This window comes from Cygnus olor, chromosome 6 (assembly GCF_009769625.2).
Source record: "Cygnus olor isolate bCygOlo1 chromosome 6, bCygOlo1.pri.v2, whole genome shotgun sequence".
NCBI classification, from domain to species: Eukaryota; Metazoa; Chordata; class Aves; order Anseriformes; family Anatidae; genus Cygnus; species Cygnus olor.
The window spans coordinates 14371715-14389716 of NC_049174.1; the positions used below are offsets into that span (position 1 = coordinate 14371715).

Here is an 18002-nt window from a genome sequence, read left to right on the forward strand (position 1 = left end):
GAGTTCAGAAAATGGTGCTTTCATATTCGCTTGTTTGTAGAGCTCCTCTGTTTGAACTTGCTCCCACACAAATAGCAGCAGCCTATCCTACAAAGGACAGTAGCCCTGAGAAAGTCTAGTAGTGGCCATAATCTAGAACGGGAGCAGTTTCTGCAACAGATTATGCATCGTGCTGGCTGGTTTGAAGCTCCAGAAGCTCCTGTCCAAGCCTTCACTCTTGTTGCAGACTTCTGTTGCCATTGCACCTGTTGCTTCAATGTCCAATTCTCTCAGGTGTTCTTGTTTACTCTGAACAATAGGTAACAGCTGAGAGAAGACATTTTTCAAGTACTGGCTGAATCACCTGAATTATTTATGTTAATGGCTATGGGTGCTATACCTGTTGCTAAGAAATACCATAATACTTCATCATAACTCCTGTTTGGAAACACCATTACTGCTGGCTGAGCAGCAAGAAATATAGTATAGGTCGAGCAAGTTATTGGTGCACAAGAAAGGTTTTAAATGATTTTGTACCCTGAACACTTTAGCTGGCAAAAATCTAAGAACAGGTGGAAACTTTTTCTCCTTCTTAGGGCTAGCAGGGGTCACAGGCACAAGACATTCTGTATATAGCAGGGGTCACAGGCGCAAGACATTAATGTGCATATAGATGTACCTGTGCATGCACATACATACATAGTTTTGATTGATAGGGTCTGAATCAGACACAGGCGGTCTTCACACAGAATCACAGAACGGTTGAGGCTGGAAGGCACCTCTTGAGTGGCCTTGCTGGGCAACCTGTTCCTGTGCTTGGTCACTCACACCGTGAACAAGTGCTTCCTGAAGTTTAGCTGGAACCTCTTGTTCCATTTGGTGTCCCTTGCCTCTTGTCCTGGTGCTGAGCACCACTGAAGAGGGCCTGGCTCTGTTCTCTTTGCAGCCTCCCATCAGGTATTTCTAGACATTGATAAGATCCCCCGAGCCTCCTCTTTTCCAGGCTGAACAGTCGCAGCTCTCCTCACAGGACAGGTGCTCTTTTCCTTTGGCCATCTTGGTGAACCTCCGTTGGGCTCTCACTGGGATGGCCAGGTCTCTCTCATACTGCGGGGGCCAGAACTGGACACAGTCCCCAAAATGAGGAATTTCTACTGCAGGAGACTTTGGGGTTTCTTTGGTCCAACAAATCAGTCAAGATGGGAGGTGTTTGTCTGGTTTTTAATTTTGAACTCTATTAAGTCCAGCCTTTACCTGACCTGCCTGGTGTGTCCTTTGTGGAAATTCCCCGACTGTCCAATGATCCAAATGGCTACCTAGTTTATGTTTTCTTATTCAGGATGATTTAAATACAGAAAATAAAACCTCTGAAGAGTTCAAAGTTAAGCTCAGCTGCCAATGCTGCTCAGCCATACTTAAAACTGAGACTGATAAGACAACCTTTAGGAAGAAGGAAGGGTCTATAATGATGGAATGATTGCCCCTGTTAAAAACAATGATCCATTTTATCCTTCCTTCTCTGGAAGCAGATACACCTTTTAGCCTATTCAAAAAGCTTGCCTACTTTTATTATTTCATTAAGTGCTAATTTTATTGGGAGATATACGACTAAATCCCCTGTGCTACTTTGAAAACCTTATCCAACATTTATGGCAGGTACGTGCTATTTCCCTGGCCCGGGAGATGATTTTACATCAGTAACTGCTGTATGTAATTGGGTAGTGGCTCTGTGGGATGTGTATAGATCCAATCTCGGTGTCACTCTTTAAATGGTCTGGCTCTGCTTTCTGCCCTGCATTAAATTAACTGCGCTGTCTGCTTAGACTCAGGGCAAATTAACAAGTTTGATATGCAAAAATAACACTTCCACGCGCCAAAGGCAGAGCTTGCATGAGCCAGCCGCAGCCTCTTTTTGCTGCCATTCCCGAGCCGAGGGCGCGAAGCTTTGCACGCTCGATGGCCGTGCAGCTCCTGCGCTGCCGGGGCGCTGAACGTGACAGGGCAGCGCGGCCGCGCCAGGTCTGCAACTGCCTGGGCACGGCACGCGCCGGCCGCTCCTTGTGCTGCCCGCGCGCCCGCGGTGCTTGGGCGCCAACCGCCCAACCGTCCCCCGCGCGCCAGCCGCCCCCTCGCGCCAACCGCCCAACGGCCGCCCGCGCGCCCGCCGCCCAACGGTCACTCCCGCGCCCGCCGCCGCCGCCGCCTCAGGGAGGGCCTCGGTCGCCCCCCGGGCGCTGGCGGCGAGGCGGGGCGAGGCGAGGCGCGGCCTCCGCGCGCCGGAAGTCGGGCGGCGGGGGGGGGAGCGCGGAGCGGCGGCAGCGGCGGGGAGCGGCGGTCCGGGAGCGGCGTGCGGGGCGGGGTGGGGAGCGGCGCTGCCTGAGTCCGGCGCGGACGTGCTGCGGCTGCCGGGCGGAGGCGGTTCCGCGCCCGGCGGAAACAAGCAGCGGGGAAGGAAGGGAGCGGCGGCGGGAGCCGGGAGCCGCGGCCACCATTAGTCGGCGGCGGGAGGAGCGGGAGCAGCAGCAGCAGCAGCCGCGGGGGGCTGCGGGCGGAGCGCGAGCGGAGCGCGGTGCCGCCGCCTCGCCCCTCCGCCTCGCGGGGATCGCCGCTGCCCGCCGGGGGCTTCCCCGCAGCCAGGGCGAGGTGAGCGGGGAAACGCCTTGCGGGGGGGCGCCGCTTCCTGCTGCTGCCCCTCAGCCCGGCGGGCGGGGGGTTTTCTCAAAGCGGGTAAATGCCGAGGGCTGGGGGAGGCCGGGGTGGGTGGGTGGATGTGGGCGCCCTCCCGCACGAAGCGTCCCTCAGAATAGGCTGAGAAGCGAGCCGGGGCTGCGCGGGCTGCGGTGTGTGGCATCCAGACAATGTCAGCCCGGGTGAGTCTCCACCCTGTGGAGCCGCAGGCAGGCGGGTCCCCGGCACGGGCATCGCCAGGGCGCCGTGGTGTCACCCACCGGCAGCACGGAACGCGCTCAGCCCGCGTCTGGGCGCGGGAGGGAGGGAGGGAGCCGTCTGGGCTGGTCGCTGCAGCCTTGTGGGGTTGTGGTCGTGGTGGTTTGGGTTTGGTTTTTGGTGTGTTTTTTTTTTGGGGGGGTGGGGGGGGAGCGGGTTGTTGGTTTGTTTAAAACCTGAGTCTTTAAGGCTTTTTAGCTATACAGCTTGGTGAGGGCAGGCTGGGTTGTGAAGAGTCTCCAAGGCAAAGCTGTATCTGGGCTGGTTTTCACGATGAGCAGAGGTGTGTGTGTGTGTATACATACATGTACATATATTTAATTGTACCTGGAAAGTCATTGACGGTGGGAGGGGAAGGAGTGTCTGTATACATGTGCGTCATATGACCTGCGTAAAATTGCTATAGGTATGCTTATTTTTCTCTTATATTAACGCTGTTTTAAGAAGCCAATAATTTACCAGTCCATTTTGGAAGATTTCATTTCTTTTGGGTTTGTTTTCTCATGTGACAGAAAATAGTCCCTGCTGTGTTCAGGTACTGTCTCTGTATTTTGCCGTTTTTACTAGTATTTCAGTTGTTTTATGGTTTTCTACCTAGTCACAGGTGTTCAGAAGGGAAAAAGCAGCAGTATGTGTGGTGTCGTTTCTACCGGAGGGTACAGGTGCACTCAATTTGGAACAAGTGCAGTGTCTCATGCAGCTGTTACCTCTAGGTTGCCATCCACATGGCGGAGGAATGGGCAACTACTGTTCCCTGGGACTGAAGAATCATACCTATGTGTAGCTCCATTTTAACCATAAATGCCTCTTTTCATCTGTTTCCACTCGCTCCTTTATCCTCCAGACAGGGACACATTAGCTTGTAAAACAACATCGAGCAGAAAAATGAGTTTAGATGCTTACTGATAACACTTACTGCATCTAAAACAGCAAACCTCCATGTTTTACTGTCTGCTTAATCAGCTTTTCCCTGGTAAGAAGTTTCCTATAAAAAGAGAGGAACAGAAAAATCACTTCCTAAATCATCTTGAAGGAAAAAAAAAAAGATTATAAATTCCAGTTCTGGGAATATTTTAAACACTAAGAAATACGGATATGTCTATATCTTCATATAATATGCTTATATCCTTCTTGGGTGGGTGTGGTGGTTAGTGGAATACAGAGCTGTTTCTCTGTGCCTAAGTTGATGTGTGGTTTTTCGTCTCAGTGGGTGAAACTCCAATTACTTTACAGAGCTCTGCATTAGGGAGGATTTTTCTATTATAGAACAGAGAGGTAAGTGGCCTAAGGAATTTTTTTATTGCCCTACTAGAAATGTTATTCTCAGATAATTCCGTAACATGGCTTGGTTTTTAGACTCATGATATGCAGTGAAGGATTCTTCTGCCAGTGTTTCTCTGACTCAGCATGGGATGACAGAGAGAAAGGTATTGCTAAGAGAGAAGCAGCAATTCAAGGAAGCAGTGCAGTTTACCAGCTGTTAATCTTTCAAAAGGTTATTAAAAATAATGTGAAAAGAGACACTGACTTTTCTTATAATTTTGAATCAGCTCTCTTTGCATAATATCTTGAGACCATTGCTTTCAGATTTGAATTTAAAATATGTTTTTTTTTCTAGGGGAATAATGCATTGATGTAAATTGTTTTGAACTTCCCGTGTATTATATCCTGCTCTTTCCTTAATAAGGTAAACCATGGTACAGAGAAGACGTGTTGATTTACAGGACTGTACGAGACAGCTTTGTTAACTTTTATAGGTAATGGTTCAGTATGGTTGATTTTAAGAGGCTTTATTTTTCAAGAGGGAGTCCTAATAGTCTTTTGAGTATCCGCATATGTGAGCATCTCCTCATTCCTTCCTATCCCCAAGCTGCTGATTTTTTTTCAGCTGTGAAGCTATTGTGTTGCTTCTCTATTTCATTTTTCATGGAATATTAACATGCTCTTTTGTCTCTTCCTTCAGCATCAGGATTTTTAATAAAAATCAGCTAACTTTTTTTTTCCAGGAAAAAGGTTATTTGTGCTCTATATTTAACATCTTTATGCTGTATTAGTCTTATCTTTACTGCTCGTACAACTTATGTTCCTTCTTAAAATGTCTTTCAGCAACTGGAGGGGAAAAAACAGAATCTATCAAACTGGGACAGAGTTAAATCCAAGTGATGTAGCCAGTTAGCCAAATAGTGTGAAGAATAGCACTGAAGATCCTAGTCCTTAAATAATCTTAACAGTAGGCTGTCTTAATAGTAGAAAAATCCAAATCTGTTGTGTGGTAAAGGAAGCCAAAGGTTGCAAAATAATTGCACTGCCTTTTCTGGTATGTTCCGCAATAGTTTTATTACTGAATTTTCCAGTAGAAGAGAATTGAAATAATGTGCTTCACAGCTTCCCATTAACATCTGTTCATATTGAGAATCCCGCTGATAAAATCTAGAACTTGCTATGGGCACTTAACAGAGCAAAAAATGTCCAACTTTTATTTCAGCCCTCAATAAACTAAGCACTGGGTGCTTACTTCATGATGTTTCACACCCTTTCCATGCACTCACTAGAAGAAAACATGTTGGTTTTTGGCTGAATCAGGCAATATCAGATAAACAAGTTTTATAAAAGGGGGGGCAGTCCAAGGTATTTTCTTGCTGACTAAGGTTTAAGTTTACATAGACAAGTCAGCAAACTGGTGAGTAGTCAAATTTACACTATTTTTACATGTAGTATAACTAACTCTCCTGTTAATTTTGTTTAAGAAAATGTAGCTGTTATAAAAATAACATTGTATTATTGAGCAGTTCCTTTATTCAAAATATTTTTCTGTCACAGATGATGAGTATGTACTTTGAATGCTTTCCATCTCTAGGAATGTCTACAAGGTTAGGGAATGCCAGTGGAGAAACTTGCACTGTAATTACCTATTATAATTGCTAATCTGAGTAACAAGGTATTAAAGTTTCTTCTTGTTCCTCTGTAAGCATTATTATTGCTTAAAAACTGTGTTCATTGAAAATGGCATACTATTTTCAAAAGCTGAACGCTTGAAAGTAGTAATAAATACTTAGCTCAGCATACCAGTGTCTCCTAGAAAGACATATGATTCTTTGACACAAGTTGCAAATAATCATTCTCATAGTTGAAAAATCTTATAAAGAATAAGACGTATCCTCAGCATACTTTTTATGTGACTGCATCAAGGTGTATTCACTGATAGTTTTTGAATTTTCAAAGAGTTAGTCACTTCTGAATTTTGTCCTAAGTAATAATTTTAATTATGTGGTAGGACAGTCTTTAGTTAAAATCTTTTATATCAGGTGTTACATAAATAGTATTTTTCTTGAGTTTGGTCATTTTTTTCTTCGCTAATGAAGAGTGAGCACTTGAAATGTCTTGTTCTGTGCACTGTCATTCAATTTGTTAGGAACTAAATGGAAGAAGACCATGTGTGTGAGATTGGCCTGAGGTTAAATATCAGGGAAGTTATTTTTTGCCACTTTATTAAATAATGAATTGGCTTAATGCGAGAGGTGGGGAGAGAGAGAAAAAAAGGAGGGGGCAGAGGGAAGCTTGGGAATTCTAGAGCTACTAAAAAGAAATACTTTTGAAAAAATTTTAGCCATAGAAGAGAATTTTTACCTGTTACTGTATTACTAATCTTACCATGTGCATTTAAACTGCTGTAGTCAGAAAGATGATTGAATCTTCATTGATTCTGGTGTTTCTTTTTAGGAAAGCAGGCTGTAAAGTGTAAGTTTTTATATGAAAATATTATTTAGAGTCTGATGAAGGGATTACCATATATACAGTAGCAGACTGTTATGACACCTATTTTTTTGAGTAAATATTTTCATTTGTTGAAGAGCTCAAGTTGCTGCTAGAAGTGTGCTGATGTTGAATAGGGCAAATGGCAAATGGTAAATTGAATAAGGATCATTCTTGTCTTTTAAAAATTGTCTTAAGCATCATCTGTTGTTGAAATGTTAGTATTGTATTGTTCTAACTACCACATTTGAACTCTGCTGAAATCTTCCAGACCTGTTGTTGCAGGGAGGCCAGTACTCTGGCAGTGTAGGTGCTGGGAACAGCAAGTTGTGTTCCTGTGTTAGATGAGAGCTGTTTTGCTCGAGCTGTGTTAACATAGATCCAAGTCACCTTGTTGTTTCCTACGGTTTATTACAGCACAGAAGCTGGTTTCTGTTGGATAAGGATTAGAAAGAAACAAAAGTGAGAAGGGTAATGATGCTCTCTAATTTTACAGCTCTGATCAGTTTATTAATTGTGTCAGTACTGCACTTTTATTTACGAAGTCATTGAAAGCTTAAACAGAACCTTGTCAGTTCTCTCAAATGCACATACAAAGTGGGAAAATACATGAAATAAAACAGGTACCGATTTATCTGCCCCCAGCCTCCTGTATCCTTCCTACCGTTTGACAGCTTTGGGAGCGGTTGCATAGGGACTGACGGAAAGAGCTGTTCCAGGGCTAGCGAGAGCTGAAGGCAGCGGATGGCACAGGGTCCTCTCCCACTGCCAGTGCTTGGTTGTCTCATCTCGTCCCTCCCACTCCCCAAAGACTTAGCAACTTGCTGTGCTTTATAAGACCTGTAGTACTCCTGGCATTTCTTTCTGTCCTTAGTAGTTGGTTAAAAACAAGTGTAACTGCTCTGTGCTCAGAGTTGAGGTGTGCAATGCCTCTACTTCTGGTAGTGTTTTTTAGTTGTTGCCGTAGTGACTTTTCCAGCAGGAAGGAACAGTTTAATAGTTTGCTCCTTAAGGAAAAGCTCATAGTGGAGCTTGCTTGTTTTCCAATGATATGTGTAGACTTAATCTTGGTGCTTTAAGAACAGCCGTCTTTAGCATAGAAATAGTAGTTAATTCAATGTCATTCTAGTCTTAATGTCTGAACTTGGTTACAGAGTGCTGGTAAGAGTGCTCCCTTAAGCTAGAAACTGTTGTCAAGCAAAAAATTTGTGCTTCTACTATCCTGCCACTGTGTCTCAGTGATTTGTGAAAAATTTCAGATTGCTCCAGGAAGTTCTGCAGAACCTTCAGTAACTACTGCAGATTTCTTCTTCATTTTCTGAAGGAGTGTGTATGTTCATCATTTAAAAAAAATCTTTTTGAAACTGTTTGAAAGACTTAATTGCTATTCTTTTGAAACTGGTAAATTTGCATCATCTGCTTGTAAGAGTGAATTGTGAAGGTTGTGTTGCTAAATAGTGGTAGAAGTGCAAATAAAATATGTTAAGGGTTGATAATAAAATAATCCTGTCTCAAACAGTTGAATTCTTACTCTGCTATCATTGACACAGTTAAATCTCTTCAATATGTATTACGAAATTGCTTGCTTTATTCAACATTAAAAAGTTTATTCAATGTTTATTCAACATTTAAAAGTTGAGTGAGTTACTCCATACTGTGAAATATGCTACCTTTACAAAATAGAACTCACATTTTTTTCCTTCTTTTTTCTGTTATGGAATTTTGTTCTTTTGGAACATTCAGATGGTGGTAAGACAGTTTTGCCCCAATCATGTTGTTTTAATCAGTGCTGAAAACATTCTGTAAATTTTCTTTAATGTTTCTGTATTTCTTTTCAGTCTTTCCATTGACTGTTACGATAAAATACCCCTTTGTTCAAAATGCCTGCTTGATTAGTTTAACTGTTGATAAAACATACTGAAACTGTTTGACAGATTTTCCTCCCTGTCAAAGAGCTTTTAGACGTGTAGTGTTACTTTTATCCTTAGCTCTGTGAAGTAGCTGATCTTTGCAATATACTGTTAGTAAAAAGACAAACGTTCAGAAGGAACCACTTGGGTGCATGCTTGTGGGTTTTCCATCAGTCCATCTTTTCACGATGAGATGTCACTGATAGGTTTTGTTATAGGGGCTGAAGAAGATAGCGTTAGCAAAACAAATCTACGTATTTTTTGGAGAGGAAGGAATGTCGCTTTGTTCAGTATTTAAAAATTTCCAAACATTAATCTTTATACAGGTGCATTTGTTACACCAGGGATAGCCTCAGCTTTGCAGTTCTCCCTGCTTGCATCCCTGATGGTGCTGACCCAGTCTTGAGAATTTTATCTTCCACTCATTGTTTTTCTAGCAGGTCACATAATGAAATGGTATTAATAGAGCTAAAGAGAAGCAGTTAAAATTAGAGATCATTTTTTTTTCTTCTGCTTTTCCTGGCTGAAATGTATTTAGATGTTACCTAGCTCTAGTGACCACTAAACTGTTCTGCATTCAAAGTATCCTTCTAAAAAGAGACTGGGGAGATTAATTCCACAGAAGTTCTGTAACCCGCTTTACAACGTGATACACAACATGCCAGACTGGTACAACTGGAGGGGTGATCAGCTGTAGTAAAAGATAGAAATTAACAGGGGAGCTGTTGAGAGAGGAAGAGAAGCTACATCCTTGTATATATCTTTCTAGACCATGTTTATATACTCTAGCAAAATGAGTGGTTCTCTTAAGCCTGGGATGTAAACGCATTTTTAAAAATAATGACAAACTCCAGGCTGCTGTTTGCATCTTAAGAGCATTAAAAGGCATCTGTCCAGAGCTCCAGAATCATTTGTAGAAAATAATAATGCACCATGATTTCATAAATGAATTCATTTGCACATCCAGATGACAAATGTTACCTACGCTTGTTTTGTGAAAGCTGATTTACAAAACTGAGGTGGATTCTAAATGAATATTGGAAACAATAAGTTTTCAGGCTGTTTTCAAACATCTCATGAATTAAGCTAATTTCTGCAGTTTAGCAATAACCTTTCAAAGGTAAAATTGGCATGGGAAGCTTGTTAGTTAAGACACCCTACCAGTGGTTAAAGGACAAGATGCTGTATGTGAAATAATTGGCGTATCGATTCTAGCTTCCTTCAGAAGCAAGGACAGGGTTCACTGCTCAGGGTGGTTCCTCCTGGTTGTTCTCTGTAAGGCACGTTGCTGATGGGCTGCACCTCTAAAATAGAGCCTCAGTATTTGGTATTACGGTGTTGGCTATTCCTAGGCAGTTTCCTGTTCATGTATGGTTGTTTTGGATTTCATACTGACTTGCTTGGTTCGTGCCTATATAGTGATGAGGCATCTTGCATGGGATTTTTGATTCTGTGCCAGAAGCCAAGAATTCCAAGCTCTTTTTTTTTAGGCGTTTTGTTTCTTGCTTACTAGCAGAAAGATCGCTGTGATCTTGTTGCACCCTCTAAAGTTGAGTTAACAGTTGTTGGAATCTTTACTTTTACTATACTAATGCAAGTTTGGACTTCCCAGGTGCCTACAATCATTCTTGTTCACAGGTGACTAAAGACTTAAACAAATGTGTTTAATAGAGCATTTAATTTTTTTCTGGTGGTTTGGATTGTAGTAGTTGTTTCTGATGGCTTAAGAAAAGCAATTTTAGCTATTAAATAGTGGTGTTTTATTTAGGCAACAGCAAAAAAAAAAAAGGCTAGTAGTTTTCATTCACTAGTAACTGCAGAGTACTAATACTGACTTAAACTTGTCAGTTGCTTTGGCTGTCTCTGAGCATGTCACAGGTAAGGAAAACAACTGTCTAGTTGGGGAACAGAAGGATCACTTTTTGTTTCACCTTTACTCAGGTTTGTCTATCAATAAGTAACTTAGTGATATCTTATGATAAGTTCTGTGAAACTGAAAGGCTGTTTGTCAGATTCATGTGAGTACCAACAATATATTCTTGTCTAGGTAGGGAGGAAAGAAATTGTTTTCCTAATGAAATGTTTTGTTGTTCGGGGTTAGAGAGCTCACAGATTCTCTAGGAGGTGCGTAGCAGAAGTGAAGTCTCATTTTCAGCAGTGACATGGAAGGAGAAAGAGGGCCACAGAGAAAGAAGTATGAATGTTGTCTTTCCTTCTAGCAGCTGGCAGAGCGGAAAATCAAAGCAATGGGGAAATGAATGAAATTCTTAGGAGGAACCACATATTCGCATCGCAGTTCTTAAAGTGAAACATGCAGTGTCTTTTTGAAGACTGCCTTATATTACCTAAACTGCTATTGATAGTGCATCATCTAGCTTAAGCTTTTGTGCTTGCTATCCTAGTTAGGGAAAATCAGAGTTTATTCTTAAAATTGAAATGAAAATTGAAAACAACAAAAATCCATTCAAATGCTTCTGATTGGCTTAAACGAAACCTATTGTGATATTATTCCTATTTAGTCTTAATCTGTGCAAAAAAGTCAGAAAGCTTCTCAAAAACAAACAAAACCCCCTTGGAATGACTTACTGCTGCATTGTAATGACAGCTCCTAAATTATCTTTTATCAGCTGAAATGGAATATTCCTGGAATGACTAGTGCTCGTTGTAGGGTTGAAAGTCCAGTATAGAGCAAACAATTTTTTTTTCGGATTGTGCACTTTCAACTTTCAGTGGTGTTTCATTTCTGAAATGTGATGACTTGGGCATCTCTTTTTGAAAAGATGGGTCATTCAATTTTCATCCTTCTGAAGCACTGGGCAATATTTACCGCTGTTATATAGGATGTTAGCTTGGATAGACTGTCAGTCTCAGAAGACTGGGGAGTGATTTTGTCTTTTTTTCTGTGCCTAGAGCTTTCAAAAGAATATTAGGTTGGTTTGTCCTTTGTGAAAGAGAGATTGTCAGGCAGAATGAGCGAGCATAACGAAGAGGTAGGAGGTTCAGGCTAGACATCAGGAAGAGGTTCTTCACTGAGAGGGTTGTTGTGCACTGGAACAGGCTCCCCGGGGACATAGTCACGGCACCAAGCCTGTCGGAGTTTAATAAGTGTTTGGACTGCGCACTTAGTCACAAGGTCTGAATTTTTGGGTAGACCTGTGTGGTGCCAGGAGTTGGACTAGATGATCCTGGTGGGTCCCTTTCAACTCGGGATATTCTATGATTCTATGATTATTTTCATTTAATATACAAGATGTTTACTCCCACTGTCATGGAAAGAGTTTAACTGCTATTGCTTGCTTTCTAGCCTAAAGACTGATCTGAGTACAGTACCTGAGGCACATTACTGTATCATCTGTAACGTCTGAAATTATTCCTCATATCCATAGTACCATCTGATGGTGTGATCTGATCTTTCTCATTTTAACATGTGTGTATGAATCATTATGTTGCTCTGTACTGTGACCATGGGCTAGACACATCTTTGTAAAGTAAAAGGTGCATTAGCGTTTGAGGAAGCAAGAAGTGAACCCCAAACCAGTAACACAATTGGACTCCAGTGTTTGTAGAACAATAGAAAGTGAGCTTTAAAGAGGTGTCTTACCAATACTTTTTTATTAACTTTCTAAGATCCATTTAGTATGGAATTCTCTTGGATACAGCTGTTGACAGGCTGTGAGCATTTGACAACAGTATTTCTACATAAACGATCTGATTAAACATGATACAATGTTAGGAGACCTTGGTATGTCTTGTGTAGACCATCATTCGAGTTGATAGTGCCTAAATCTTTATTTTTGCTGCTTTGAGTGAGTTGGAAGGCAAGATAAATGGCCAGTTGTGCTCTCATGAAAATGTTAAAAATCACAGCTGACCTTATGTTGTCTGCATTCTTTTTGCCTTCCAGTATGGATTTAAATACTTGGTTTTACAACTGAACATGCATTCGCTGTGCTGTGCCACAGGAGTTGAGAAGGCATAGCCTGCTAGCAGATTTGGCAGCTGCTTCTTCATTCCTAAAATGACTTTTGCAGGGTTGCTTTCCTTAAAATGTTGGTACTTAAGCAAGGTTCAGGCGGTATGATTGACAGTAATACGGAATTAGCATATATTCAAAAAATAAGGCTTCTTGTTTCCTTTTTTGTTTTGTTTTTTAAAGTATGATTAAGTACATATAAAATTTGGAATATGTAGGTGGTTAACCAGTTAAAAAGTTAAAAGATTAGGTCACTTTTTGGAAAGAAAATGAAAAATTTTGCCTGACGCTACTCATTATGGCTGTTAGTGCCGTGATGGAGTCATCTATTCAGCTAAAGATGACCTCTCATGGGGGAATTTAAGGTGAGTAAAAGAAGCCCTTAGTTTACTTGGCATTTCTTTCCTAACTTTCAAAGTTCTGCTTGCCTCTATAATGTTAGCAGCAACGTTTCCCTGGGGTGGGGAGAAGGGAGGGTAGCAGTGGTCTGGTCCTGTGTGCATCCAGAATTGTCTGTGTACGTGGAACTAGTTTGAACATTTGGTTTGAGGCTTGTGTATTAGCAGCAGTAAATAATGACGATTTTCTTGTCATTAGCTGTGTATGCAGTAGCCTGATACTTAATGAATTGAGAATTTAATGGATACAGATAGAGAGCTGTGTAGTCTTCATATTTTTCTTGCCACTATGCTTAATGTGACCTATAAGAATGTATTCAGAAAAACTGTTTGCAGCTAACTCTGATCTTTTTCCTTCAAAAATGAGTAAGCTATGCACTGAAATGATACCTATGACTGTGCATTCTGTAAATAATTGATTTGTGCCTTCTGTGTATTGCTAATCTTTTTTAGTGTCTTGAGGAACAGGGCATTACTTAAAAAGAGGAAGTTAGGTCTGCCACAGAGGAAGCATTATATTGTGGATTAAATGCTGTCCTTGCCGTCTTTGAACCACACTCTGCTCCCTCTCATTACATCCATACTTTTTTCTTTATACAATTTTCCAGTTCTCTTTGAGTTGTAGACAGCTGGTGGTTTCCAGTGTTCTGTGTGTAGCTCTGGTCTTCTTGGGTATCAGTCTTAGGATGTTTGCCTCTGTAATGCTCCTCGATTTGAAACTGGATAGGTGGAAAAATGCTTTTCTTTCTGTTCACAGCTCCTTTTCTCATTTGGGCTGAAGTTTGCATGCAAACAAAATGCACGTAAGGGGGGTTGAATAGTACTATTAGCTGTTAGTTCTGTGTTGTGTGTGTGTGTGTGTTCTCAGAAGAAATTCTTTAGATGATGCACAAGAATTGAAGAAGGTCTGAGAACTTGTTTCCTGTGACTTGCTTGCATGTTTTAAAATATAAGCTCAGGTTTAATGGAGCTGGAAGGATATAATGTTGGAAGTAACCTTACTAGTTAGCATGGACAGCTGTGGATGATTACACAAATGTATTGTTCTTTTAGTTGTTTTCCTCTGAGAGAAGGTTGTGACTTCAGATGAAGAGTACAAACCAGAAATAAACAAGCCCTTAGGATACATTCCTTTTTTTTTAACAGGCATTTCTTTATGAAAGATGAAATCACTGGTACCTTGTTTGAGATGAGGCATATCAGGTTTTCTTTGAAGCATTCTACCTTTAAAACATTAAGGTTATGCATTACTATGTGGGTTGAAAACCTTCCCTCAATGGATATGATATATTGTCTGAAATAGGAGTACTTTTTGTGACGTGCATGCAGTTAATAATTGGCTGACAATCCTTTGCTAGTTTACCCACGTTTACTCTTAAGTAGCTGCTGTCATTGAGTTTGATAATAAGATAGGTAGTATTGTTTAATAGTAACACCCCAAATTAAGAATATGAAACCAGATTTTGAACTGCATCTGTAGTTTTCCTTAGTGGAAACTTTTGCCTGTGAAAGGAGCAAGTATCTTCTGTACTAAACTTTGGATTGTGTGATGAGCATTTCCTACCAGTAACATTAAGCTGTAAATGCTTTGAGAAATGTTTTGTCTAATCCTGTATTTTCCCTTGGTGATGCAGAAAGTATTCTAAATAATATTGATTTGGGCACAGAGTCTTCTTGAGTTAGAAACTTGCAGCCTTAGGCTGCAGAATGATGGACCTAGTTGTTGTTTTAGTATACATATGAGACAGATCTTAATTTTAGACCTGTTTCTCAAATACTGGAGCCTGAAGTTCCCAGCTGCAGCTGCTAGGTCCTGCCTTTTTGCTTTCCTTCTTAGTAGAACTGGTGCAACTTGTTGTGGGGTGCTCTCTGGCTTGTGATTGAGCTGTATCATCTGCAGATATCCCGTAAATGGTTGCACTGTATGGGTAGCGACAGTGATACAGAAATAGTGCTGCCAGGCATGGATTCCTGGTAGTTCTCAGCAGTGCTGCCATGGGACCACAGCCAGTCAGTTCCCTTAGTACCTGAGGTCTGCGGGCAGCTCTTAACTTGAGTTGCAGCGGTGCTGTCAGCTTACTGCACCTAGGCATTGAGTCATTCTCTGCTGCTAGTTCTAGCTACCTCCAGTCAATCATGAGTTTTGGCTAGCTTCTTGACTAAAATGCTTTTGTACACCTTGATGACCAGTCATTGAAGGAGTGGTTATACTGACTTGCACTGATGACAGTTTTGTCAAGCTGCTACACTGCTGTATCTTAAGGCAATACCAGAATGTGAGGTTAAGATTTTATAATACTGGTGAACAATGAAAAGAGAGCGAAGTAACGTGATTCGTATCTTCACTTTTCCGTTAAGTTCAGTAAAACTGAATTGATTGTAAGACTTCTGATATGATGGAATAAGTGCCTATGTAGTTTCTTCCTTATTTATTCTATTTGTAGGTATCATCCTTCGGCTTGTGTAGCAGCATTTTGCCAAATGCATGAGAGCACTTTGAACAGAATGCCAAATCTAGCTGTATGAGAATAGAAGTTGCTTAGGCTTCACCCAGCCAATTTAAAACCTACCTTGTGTACAAGTAATCTTTCTTCCTTTTTAAAATTAATGTTCTGCGGAAACATTCTCAAGACTTTTGAGACTGAAATATTTGAGGACTATTAGAAATGGTTTATGTTGATACTACTATGTACCTATCTTTTGCCTGGTGCTTTTTATTGCCAGATGTGCCAAAAGTACACTAGTGTGAATGCATCCCACTATGATCTGTAGTGAAGAAAACATAATTCTCCTTTTATAAGGAGAATTATATTCTCTTGTTCTCCTTTCTGACCCTAATACAGATGCTGCTAAAAAGCGATAGCAGTGAGTACTAGGAATCCATCCTTGGTGCATGTGACCAGCTGTGTTTAGCGCTGCAACAACACCAGTGTGTCGAAATCTTTCCAAACTTTATTCCACTGACTTCTGGGCTTGTTTTTCCTTTTCCTACAGAAGGTGACTTTTTCCCATTTGTTTTAATTTACTTGAAAGAACAGGGAGTCTCAAGTTATTTTTGTTTTCTCCCTTTTCTTAAAAATATATTTTTTTGAGGTTTTCCTTCCGGTCTTTGACTTGTAAAATTAAATGTCATACTATCCTTTGAATGTGTGTAATGTCATCCAATCCAGAATAAACTATTCTAATGTTTCTTAACTTTTTAATACTGTTTTTCTTCCTTCTGCTGTCACTTCCTCTTGGAAAATGAAGGCTAACTAGCTTTACATGAATCAAAAGGTCTACGTAGAGATGTAGATTTTCTGACAGTGCATGTACAAATTTATTGGATTGTTTGCTGCACCTTGAAGATAGTTTCGTCTTAACCTTTTTCTTATGATGGAAGCAGAAGTCTTCTGGCTCCTTTCAGTAGTTGATTATGAGAGGGATATGGTGGTGGTTTTACCCTGCTGGGCAGCTGAACTACACCACAACCACACTCTCACTCCCCCTCCTCAGAAGAAGAGGGGGAAAAGAAAGTATGCTGGAATAAAAAGAGGAAAGAAAAAAAAAAAAAGGCTTGCAGGTTGAGGTAAGGATAATTTAATTAAAGAGAAAAGGAAGTTGGGGAGGGGGAAAACAAGCAAAGGCTGCGCGGAAGCACAAAGTGGGGGGGGGGGGGGGAAATTACTCTCTACTTCCCATCAAGAAGTGATCAGCCATGTCCTGGGAAGCAGGGCCTCGATATACATAGCAACTGTTTGGGAGGACAGACGTCTTCGTAATGAGAGTCCCCCCGTCTCTTTCCCCTTCCCCACCTTTTATTGTGGAGTGTGACACCACACAGTACGGAATATCCCTTCAGTCGGTTTAGGTCAGCTGCCCCAGTGAGGTTCCCTCCCCAGCTCTTGCCCACCCCCAGCCTGCTGGCTTTGGGGTTTTGGAGGGGGTCTTGGTGCTGTGCCAGCACTGCTCAGCAATAGACACAACAGTGGTGTGATACCAGGGCTGTTCTAGCTGTGAGTGCAGAGCACAGCACTCTGTGGGCCGCTGCAGGGAAAATTAACTCTATCCCAGCCAAACCCAGCACAGATATGATGATGTGTTCATACTTAATGGGAGATTTGCATGAGACATCTCTCATGTCAAAGTGAAGTGGTTGGGATTAGTCACTTCTACAGTTTTGAATACTTTTTAGAACTCAAAATGGGAAAAATAGTTTAAGAAAAATTTTGTTAGTAATATGTGTAATCTTTAAATGCATTATTCTTATCTTTCATCTAATTCTTATATTGCATGACCTAGAAACTGATGATCTCTTTTTTTTTTAGGCATGACACTGTCAATTAGGCTTTTTAAAAAATTTATGTACTGAGGTTAGTTTGCATGTGGCATCTGAAATACACAGTGATATCAACAGGCATAGGGTATTTTTCTAAACTTTTCTTTTGTACTTTATTATGTTTCCATTGTCCTTGACCTGATTTAAGTCTGTTTAGTTTTGTCCCACCCCAGACTGCAAAATCTGTTTGGCATTATGTTCCATTTTTATACAAAAGTATATAGAGAGAAGATGAGTCAGAGCTGTTCAGAGGTTATTAAACCTATATATATATCTCAGGTGGTGGTGGGTATTTTTTATGTAATTGTTAAACTTCACCTGTTTAAAAACTGTTTTGAATTATGTAAAATCCTTTCAGCCACTGAGTGACAAATAATGTAATTTAATTTCTCATTCCTCTCTTGATACAGCCATGTACTATGAAAATTCACATGCTATGAATTGTATGTTGTCAAGCGGCCTGTTATTTCCTTTATTAATTTATTTTGAAGTTCTAAAATTAACTTCCCTCATTTATACTTAGAACCATTCAAGTTGTGTTTTGTCAGGCTGTCATGTGAAAATCCATTTTCCTCATGAAACATTTCCATCCAAAGTCCAGCTATATACCAGTGCTTGTGCCACGCTAAAAGTCTTCCTGAAAAGCAATGATGAAATTGTTCTTGGTTGTTCTGCTTAAAATCAAAAAGTGCTGATCATGTTCTGGAAGTAATTTGAGTTAGAAT

The 18002-nt window shown here is 41.0% G+C and overlaps 1 protein-coding gene across 1 annotated transcript in view; it reads left to right on the forward strand.

Moving 5' to 3' along the window:
* The first annotated feature begins 2303 nt into the window (after positions 1 to 2303).
* The window catches only part of RAPH1 (Ras association (RalGDS/AF-6) and pleckstrin homology domains 1), a 95559-nt gene continuing 79860 nt past the window's right edge, over positions 2304 to 18002 (forward strand). The window contains 1 exon segment of the mRNA XM_040560882.1: positions 2304 to 2622. The gene's annotated coding sequence lies outside the window, so the exon portion shown is untranslated.